Source organism: Alosa pseudoharengus, unplaced genomic scaffold, assembly GCF_046254945.1.
Source record: "Alosa pseudoharengus isolate Yale_2024_CS ecotype anadromous, Long Island Sound unplaced genomic scaffold, YU_APseudo_1.1 YU_APseudo_1.1_scf_4, whole genome shotgun sequence".
NCBI lineage: Eukaryota > Metazoa > Chordata > Actinopteri > Clupeiformes > Clupeidae > Alosa > Alosa pseudoharengus.
The window spans coordinates 43,728,363-43,737,421 of record NW_027468774.1 but is presented as its reverse complement, the minus strand read 5'-3'; the positions used below and the strand labels follow the sequence as shown (position 1 = coordinate 43,737,421).

Genomic DNA, 9,059 nt, shown 5'->3' with positions numbered 1-9,059 from the left:
GTTTTCTTCAGCACTGAAGATGACAAAAATTATGTGCAATGGCTTTGCAGAGCACAGACTATTTGGTTATTTGCACAGGATGTTTGTTTATAGTAACTAATGATAAGCATGTCCATACACTCAGAGTACTCACACACACACACACACACACACACGCACACATGACACGTCACACCATTTGGGATATACACCCCACAGAGGATCTCACTCCCTAAGGGCCAGTCCTGCGTGTGTGGTATATGTGCATGTGTGTGTGGTGTATCTGTGTGAGTGTTTGTTTATATATGTGTGTATGTGTGTGTGTATGTGTGTTTATATGTATGTGTGTGTGTATGTGTGTGTGTGTGTGTTTATATATATATGTGTGTGTGTGTGTGTGTGTGTTTATATATATGTGTGTGTGTGTGTGTTTATATATATATATGTGTGTTTATATATATATGTGTGTGTGTGTAGTATGTCTCGCTCTAAACACCCTGACATTATCCAGCCATGAAGAGTCTAGACCCCTCTCCCTTTGTGGCCCCCTTGGTGACATCATCCTTCTTCTTCAATTTCAATTTATATAGCGCCTTTCAAGATACCCAAGGTCGCTTTACAAGAGTGGGAGTAGGGGGGTAGGAGCAGGGTGGGGGTTTAGGGTGGGTAGGCAAGAGATCCGGCGATATGACATCTCTTTTCACTTCTATGCTGATGACACCCAGTTATACCTGCCCTTAAAATCTGATAACTCCATTCAGCCTCTTCTGGATTGTCTCCAGGATATTACGTGCTGGATGAATAATAACTTCCTTCAGCTAAATGATGATAAGACAGAGGTCATAATTTTTGGTCCTTCTAAAGCTAGACCCCTGATTGAAGGAAAATTAGCCCACCTCTCCTCTTTTGTCAAGCCACATGCCAAAAATCTAGGTGTCATCCTTGATTTAGAGCTCTGTTTTAAAAGGCAGATTAGCTCTGTTATCAAGAGTAGCTTCCATCAGCTGAGAATTATTTCCCATCTCAAACCCTCTTTGTCTCCCAAGGACTTAGAAACAGTAATTCATGCATTTGTTACATCCCGGTTAGATTATTGCAACTCCCTCTGTCTCCCCCACTTCTCGTCTGCAATTAGTACAAAATGCAGCTGCTAGGTTGCTTACTGGCACCAAACAAATACCAACACATCACCCCTGTACTGGCCTCCTTACACTGGCTCCCCATTAGTTTTAGGGTCCACTTCAAAGTCCTTCTGATTGTTTATAAGGCACTGCATGGGTTGGCTCCCTCATATATTTCCGACCTCCTCCATCCCCTCTCAGCATCCAGGTCCCTTAGATCTGCCGACAAGGGTCTTCTCTCTGTGGCCCGCACCCGCCTCAAGCAAAGAGGCGATAGAGCTTTTGCGGTAGCTGCCCCGTGTCTGTGGAATTGTCTGCCAGGGGCGATTCTAGACCTAGAGCTTTGCTGGGGCACAGGCCCCCAACTCCCAATACATAAATAAAAAAATAAAATAATAAATGTGCGCACAATATGAAATAAATGGCTAGCCCACGGGTAGGCTACAAGCTTCAAAATCATTATTGTCACTGTCATACTGTAGAACCAGCACTCTCTCCCTCAATTGTTGTAAGAACCACTATCCAGCAACATCCTAAACACATAGGCATAAGTAGGCCTATACTCACTGCATGAATTAATAGGCTTTCCTACTAACACAAGGGAAAGCTTATATTTTAGTCAAAATTGAGATATACTTCCCTCCAGGCAAGGGTCCTATAGTCATCCTGGCAATACTGCAGTTCTTTGTAGCTTAAATAGCCTACTAAAGCCTTCATTGACTTTTGGTGATAATTTCCAAATGTAGCCTATAATCTACACAGAGTCTGTGTAGATTATTATAGGCTACATTTGCAAATGCAGCAAACTTATTTAAGTTTGCCATTAAACCATTGATCAAATCACAGCACTGGCACTTTAACATAAATGTTAATGTTACCGTTAATGTGGGCAATTATCATGCCTACCTCGTCCTCCTCATCTCACTGTTTCTCTCCTTCTGCCTCTGTTCAGGAATAATTTTCTGATGTCCATCTCTGAATAGTTTATCAGAAGGCTATGTTTAGTTTTACAGTAGGACAGCTTCACAAACAGTAGGTTATTTTTACAGGACTCTCTCTACACTATACGTATATCATTATTAATTGTCCGCATGTGTGCATGCAGCCTACGCATGGTGTGAGTGTGTGTTAAAACAGGGGACGACTTACTCTGCGCTCAAAGTGATGTGATGAGTTCCAGCGGTTTCCACTGTACAACGAAACACTAGGAAGAATCATGTGAACAATTTTCATTGGTTGTTGCGTTCAATCTTACCCAGCTACAGAGGTGCTATTTCCTGATTGGTTATTATGGCCCCTTTCTTTTTTTCCTTGTTTGTTTTTTATTGGCTGGTAAGTGACAGGCTCGAGTCATGACTAAAGCAGGCACGGAGATGCGCTCATGAATGCCGTTTCCAGCGAGAGCAGCACTAGAATTTTACTGGGGCACTGGAGACTTTTACTAAGGCACGTGCCCCAGTGAATAAGGTCTAGTGACGCCCCTGTTGTCTGCCCCCAGATGTTAGACTGTCTCCCTCCATCACCACTTTTAAATCAAGACTAAAGACCCACCTTTACTCCTTGGCCTTCCCTGCTTCCTAGCTGTCCATCTCTCTCCTCTCTTCTTCATATTCAAGTGTCTTCTGTACTGTTGCTATTTATTTGTTTAGGGCTGTCTATTTGTCTATTGTATTTCTGTATTGTCTTGCTTACTTTCTCTGTGCATGCCTTTTTTTATTTTGCTTGTTCTGATTTGCTTTTATTTTCTATTTTTAGCCATATCCTCTGTACAGCACTTTGGTCAGTGGAAACTGTTTTAAATGTGCTCTATAAATTAAATTTACTTACTTACTTACTTACTTTGTGCCAGCAGCAGCCATGCTTGTTTCCATCAGCGGTAAAGACGCACTCGTTAAGAAACACAGCCTCCGTGTTGTGTGGCTGCGCTTGACTCTTTACACACTGCCGGACGTGTCACCAATTGGTCCACTTCAATGTACAGCGCACGCCATCAAGTCTGCTCGTCTGCTCAGTCTCAAGCCCGGGCTCTCCCAGCGAGAAGAGGCAGCTGCCGCCAATTTTCCCAGCCCCTTCCTCATGTCATCTCTGTGATCTCTGGCAATGATGGATTGTCTACCATAGCCCCCCCCCCCCCATACACACACACACACACACCACACACACACACACACACCACACACACACACACACACACACATATACACAAGTCTCTTTAAACACTTTAAAAGGAGATGGGGATGATTCAGAGGATCTTGGCCCAATTATTACACTCACAGATCCATGGATATCTGATAATGACATGGGCAGACGTGCCTTTTGTACATTCCCTGATGAATAATAGTGTTCACAGTGCTTGACTGGGTGTCAGTGCACTCCATTACGATGGTCTCAGTTTAATTAAATAGTGTCCTCTTAGGCTGTCTTTGAGATACAAATGGGAATCAAATGGCAGAGAATTATAAGTTTGCTTTATATTTATGAATTATTACATGGATGGATAGATCTACTTTTAGAATAGCAGCCTTCATTCCCCAGGACTAAAATCCAATTTAAGCTAACCGTAGCTTAGGTTGAAATGCTAAGGTGGACTTCAATACAGAATTCCTTCCTGTTACAGGCTGAAATACATAAAAGTGCAGACCAGGGCACCACACACACACACGCACCCAAAAGAGCTATTCCCATGTGTGAAATCACATCCTGCAGGACTTCTGTGCTCTGCCCGCCCTCCTCATCTCACTCCTCTCCTCTAATGTGCCACAGAGCCAGCCTCGGGCTCAATGCCCTCACAGGAAAACCACTCTCATGGTGTTTACACCACTCCTCCTGTAGAGGTGTATCACACACACACACACACACACACACACACACACAGATAAAAGGTCCCCCCCTCTCCTGTCTCATTGATTTGACTTTTTGGGTGAACTGTTGAGGATGTTTGTTGGCTCCACATCACAGCTGCCGTGTGACGAGCAGTGTTTCTTCAGTATGGTGGGAAGGGGGAGGAAACATGTGGGTTGGAGTCAAAAGACTAACTTGAGGAGTGATGTTGTCTTGGGATTCCAAAGTTGATCCTGTGAAGCACACATACCTTCCTTTGCCCTTGCTGTTTTGTCCTGCTTTGTTCTGCTGTTTACGTCACGCCACGGACCCGTGTACTAAATGTGCTGGGCTTGCACTGGGTTTGTGCTTCTAGGCTTCTGTTTTGGACGGCTCTTAATGCCATGAAGCTCTAAAAATACAGGGAAACACTGTCAGGCTGTCACTGTAAGTAAGTATATTTGCTACCTTGCCAGTGTTTCCCACAGAATTGAATTCCATTTGTGGTGGTTGGTTTGCAGAATTAACTTGAATACAACAGTTAGCACAGCGAATTAGCACAGCGTGGTTATGATGCTAACCAGATTAAAGCACAATTTAATTCAACCTGGAAAATCATTGTGTGGTGGTCCATGTTGATATTGTTGTGGGCCGCCACAAATAAGTCAAATAAGTCAAAGTTGTCACAAATAAGTCAAAGTTGTCTGTTCAAATCTCTTTATTTCTCTGTGGGCATACCTTCACAGTCCACCAGGAAAGGACATCCTCTTTTAGTGTACAGTTAATGGATGTTGCGATTCAGCCTGCACTCTCAAACTAGTTTGCCTTTAACATTTACTGGTTGTCTGATTATGAAAATACACCAGCATTAGCCCAGAGGTGAGTTTGCCTGATGAGGATCCCCAGGTTCGAGTTGGCTATTATAGTGTGTATCCATGTATTATATTTATTAATCAGGGTGCTATTGCCAATCACATAGTACTTTTAAATTGATTCCAGGTTCATGAAAACATGCAATTAATATTACAACGCCTGGACATGATTAAAATGCCAACATTTTAGATTTATGAATGCTACAGAGGTAGACACAGTGTCTATTCAGCATACTCAATGAAGAGAAAATATCAGTGGAGGAAAAGTACATGATAAGTAGCCTGACGTAGTCATACTCAATTCTAGTCAGAATTTGAGTCTGATACTGCTCCATAGAGCTGTGATTATGGGGCGTGTTTCAAACGAACCAGGAAAAAAAATGCCTCTGCACTCAATTGGATAGACCTACAACCAATCAGAGCAACGGAGTGTGTGACGTATGTTAAGCGACGCATAGTTGATGTCAACAGAACTCAACTGCACGCTAGAAGAAGAAAATGTGAGCGATTTTCGCAGGTGTTGTAAAAATAATGTAAGGATACACGGAGTTCTTCAACACACGAACCTCATTTTTGAGAGAAACAGTAAAGGTGAATGCATATACGATCAAGTTATCCGTTTAGGATTACAACTCCACAACACTGCAAACAAATCGCATCGCATTTGTCGGTCCTGTCAGAACTTTATAACACGGTTGGAACGCGACATGCCCGTGTTTAAAAAATGGACAGAAGACGAAGGAGACCAGCCTGAAAAACCGTGTTCATCTGAGGCATCAGAGACGCCCCGGACTCCGAAGACGTTCTGCCCCAATCCGTCAACTCCAACCGGTACAAAAACGCGAAGAAGCATTACAGAGGTAAGCTTGTTAATACATTTCTACTTCTTATGATATGACTATGAGAATAACCTCGATTGCCACGTTTCACATGAGTTAATAGTGAGTCGTGATTATTGTCCAATGTGATAAACACTGTGCATTCCCACACTCCTCATTTCCGTGAAATCTATCTATGATTAAATCATCTAGTCATATTTTGACATGCCTAGTATTCTGGAAGCCAGCCCGAATTTCAGTGTAGTGTGAGCAAATGTTACCAGGATAAACTTGTACCTGATGTGTAAGTTGGCCTCTGTCACTTTGTCAATATGTAGAAACTTCATTTTGTAATGGACTAGCATGTTATCCAACCCCCACTCTGTGCTCTGCACCTCTGTGGGGGGTGGGCAGTGTTTCTCTGACCTGCTCAGCAATTGCATCTGGTGTCACCATATTTAACAGTCTGTATTTTCCAATGTATTGTCAATGCACGTTATACTTATTAGGCTATACTGTAATTCTTCACACTGATGTGTTCACTTATATTTCAGGTTGTCACCCATTTTCCATCCACTTGACCTCCACCTGGAACACCTAAACAATTTACTCAAATCATTTATGAGAGGATTGGGACCAAACATGTCAGAAATGTCAGCAGCCAGAATCAGTAGGTCCATTGGCATCGTCAAAGAGCTAATGGACAAAACGGACACAGAGCTGGAGCTGACAAGGCCGGCTGGCATTCATCATGTGGCCCGAGAACAGGACGTTTTAACACTGGTAAACGTTTTCACAACTTTCCCAGCAAAAATCACCCAGGCAGGCAGTCTCATGCATTCCCGAATTTCAAGAGAAACTTATTGGCAAAGCTGAATTACCAGGAGAAAATAATGGACTGGCAAAATGTGCCTATTTAAATAATTAAGTAAATGTGAAATGTAAATGGTGATGGTAATTTGTAAATATTGTTTTCGTAAATGACAATGTAAATAATTGTTTTCACATAATAGTTTAGTAGTATCCACATTCTTGAAAACATTTTTGTGTTTTCTTATTGGTTGTATGTTCAAAGTTCAGCGTATATCTTCAAACATTACCTATTATGTGTAGATATTAAAAATCTTTATTGACATGTCTTATTGTTTGTCTTTAAATGCAGAAACATCACCAACCAGTAGAGAAGTATAAACCATTTTAATTTTATTCAAAAATATTAATGTAACAGAGGTAAAAAAAAAAAGGCATTTGCACAACAACAGGACCCTGAAGCTACACATTTGAGCCTGAATTTGAAGCTAGCCTGAGATCTTCAACATTGACAAGCCTGATTCCAAGTTACTTGGGGATGATTGTATCTTATCATCCTCATCCTCGTCATCAAAGTAACCAGTGTAATCCATGTCAACCTGAACACGGTCATCCTGAACAACACAGTCATCAAACAAATTAGTTTGACTCTGTTCGATGTCATCAAAAACCTCATGCATAATTCATAGTATCTCTTTTGCATGTTCCAGCTTGTATGTAGGGAGATTATGGATAATGAAGTCCAGGTCAAATATCTGTGTGCACTGTTCTAAAACTGATCAATGAGTTCATCTCCAAAACCAGTGCAGGCTGTGTCGACTGTGTAAAGTGGTATGTTTTTATGGTCCTGAAGTAAACTACTCCTGTAAGTTTGTAACAGTTCCCTGATCAAAAGTGTGCCCTTAGGTGTGACTATTCTGTGTTTGTGGTGTGATGAAACCTCCCCTTGAAAGTGTTCATATTTGGGGATTAGCTCCCCACAACCTTCAGGTTCACAAGAACAAACAGAATGGCAGTGAGTGCAGCACAGATGTCCTAGATCAACAGATGTGGTGTGTTCCTCAAAATGGCAGTACAAAGCTTTCCGCAGACAACTAGTGACTCCATTAAAGTACCGTCTTAACTGCTGGGTCAAGCTTTGTACTAACATCCCTCACAATCCAGTGTAGGCACTCCAGTGTATGGCCAGGTACTTTAATCAGACCCACTCTGATGTTTGTTCTGTTTGGGCTCAGGGCCAAATTTATTGGATTGTCCATCTGAAGCTGTTTCATAACCCTGGCTCTGGATTCCCGATCAGCAGAAGCGGTCAATGTCAGCACAGGTGTACCTGGAATATATAGCAGTACAAAAAGCAACCAATAAGTAACAGTAAAAATAAGACATTATGAGTAGTATCATTTAGTACTTTTTAATGACTGTACTGACATCTAAAAAGAATACATCACTTATAAGGGGTACAGTGACTAGCCTACCAATATGGATATGGTGCTTGAGTACATAAAGCAACACCCAAATGCCCTTCTGCCCTTTTGCAGCCTGACCACTGATAGAAATAAAACAGTAACCTACATTAGAATGTTTTAACAGCTAGTTCGCTACAATCACACTAACGTTATGATTGTACCAAGTCTGAGTTAGCGAACGTACAACGATACCTAGGCTACTATGTTTACAACATGGGATTCATATCACGACATTGGGAGTTATTTACTAAGTCAGACAGTTAGACTCTCTTACCATTTGTAAGTTAGATGAACTTCGTCCACGACGATACCCATTGCGTTGGCTTAAAAACATCGGAGCCTAGCATGTCCCTCCACTTGTTGTTCAGCAGCCAGGATTCCGGGCTTCAAAAAAGGATCTGGCAACGACCGCTGGCTATATCCACCTCGTCGTGCACGCCGAGTTGCATCGCCGTGATGCCCATTTCAGTTGCTTCGGCAAAAAACATCTTTCTTATCAACAAATGCCTTGATCCCGTTACTCTGTTCCTCTTTTAAAATTAATTCGCTGTCGATATCTTCTAGAACAGACCTGATAGCAGAATCTACACATCTCAATTCTCCAGCGGCAGCCATCGTTGTTGTAAACGAATTCAACCCAAGCGCTCTTTGGTGACGTGGTGGATTACGTTACTGTTGAGCATCTGTCCATCATCGTATAAAGCCCGCCCTGACAATTTGATTGGCCCGCCAGTATTTGGGCGAGCATACTCGCGCCACTATTGATCAATGCCAGACCGAACTTCCCGACCTCAAACGTTGTGGGCGGGACTAAGTTCGGAATGGCACCCAGGCTACATGATAAGGGTAGCCAAAGCCCTCTTGAGTTTTAATTGATGATTTATCATCTGATCCCCTGATGCTGCATATCTTCGTGCATTAGGACACCATCTCATCAAAATGTCCACGGACGGGCCAGAGACACCAGCTGGTTGTAGCATTGAAACTCCACTTCAGAGTCTGGCTCCTTCCTGCTGGTGGCTGTAAATTTGGAGATAAAACAAAGTCTGAAGTAGCTGATGTTAAGCTCCTAGTAACTACAGGACAGAAGCCAGAGCTCTTTAGAAAAGACAGTGTATAGTTCAGTGCACACACACACACACAGACACATAAACACACACACACACACAGACA

At 42.3% G+C, this 9,059-nt stretch overlaps 2 long non-coding RNA genes across 2 annotated transcripts; one reads left to right on the top strand and one right to left on the bottom strand.

Annotated features, from left to right (window-relative positions):
- The first annotated feature begins 5,100 nt into the window (after window positions 1-5,100).
- LOC143103358 (uncharacterized) lies at window positions 5,101-6,748 on the top strand. The gene is made up of 2 exons (XR_012982779.1): window positions 5,101-5,652; window positions 6,165-6,748. It is a non-coding gene; the product is annotated as an uncharacterized LOC143103358 (long non-coding RNA).
- A 40-nt stretch (window positions 6,749-6,788) lies between these two features.
- On the bottom strand, window positions 6,789-8,721 carry LOC143103359 (uncharacterized). The gene is made up of 2 exons (XR_012982780.1): window positions 8,161-8,721; window positions 6,789-7,750 (listed from the first exon to the last, which is right to left on the bottom strand). It is a non-coding gene; the product is annotated as an uncharacterized LOC143103359 (long non-coding RNA).
- Window positions 8,722-9,059: the final 338 nt, after the last annotated feature.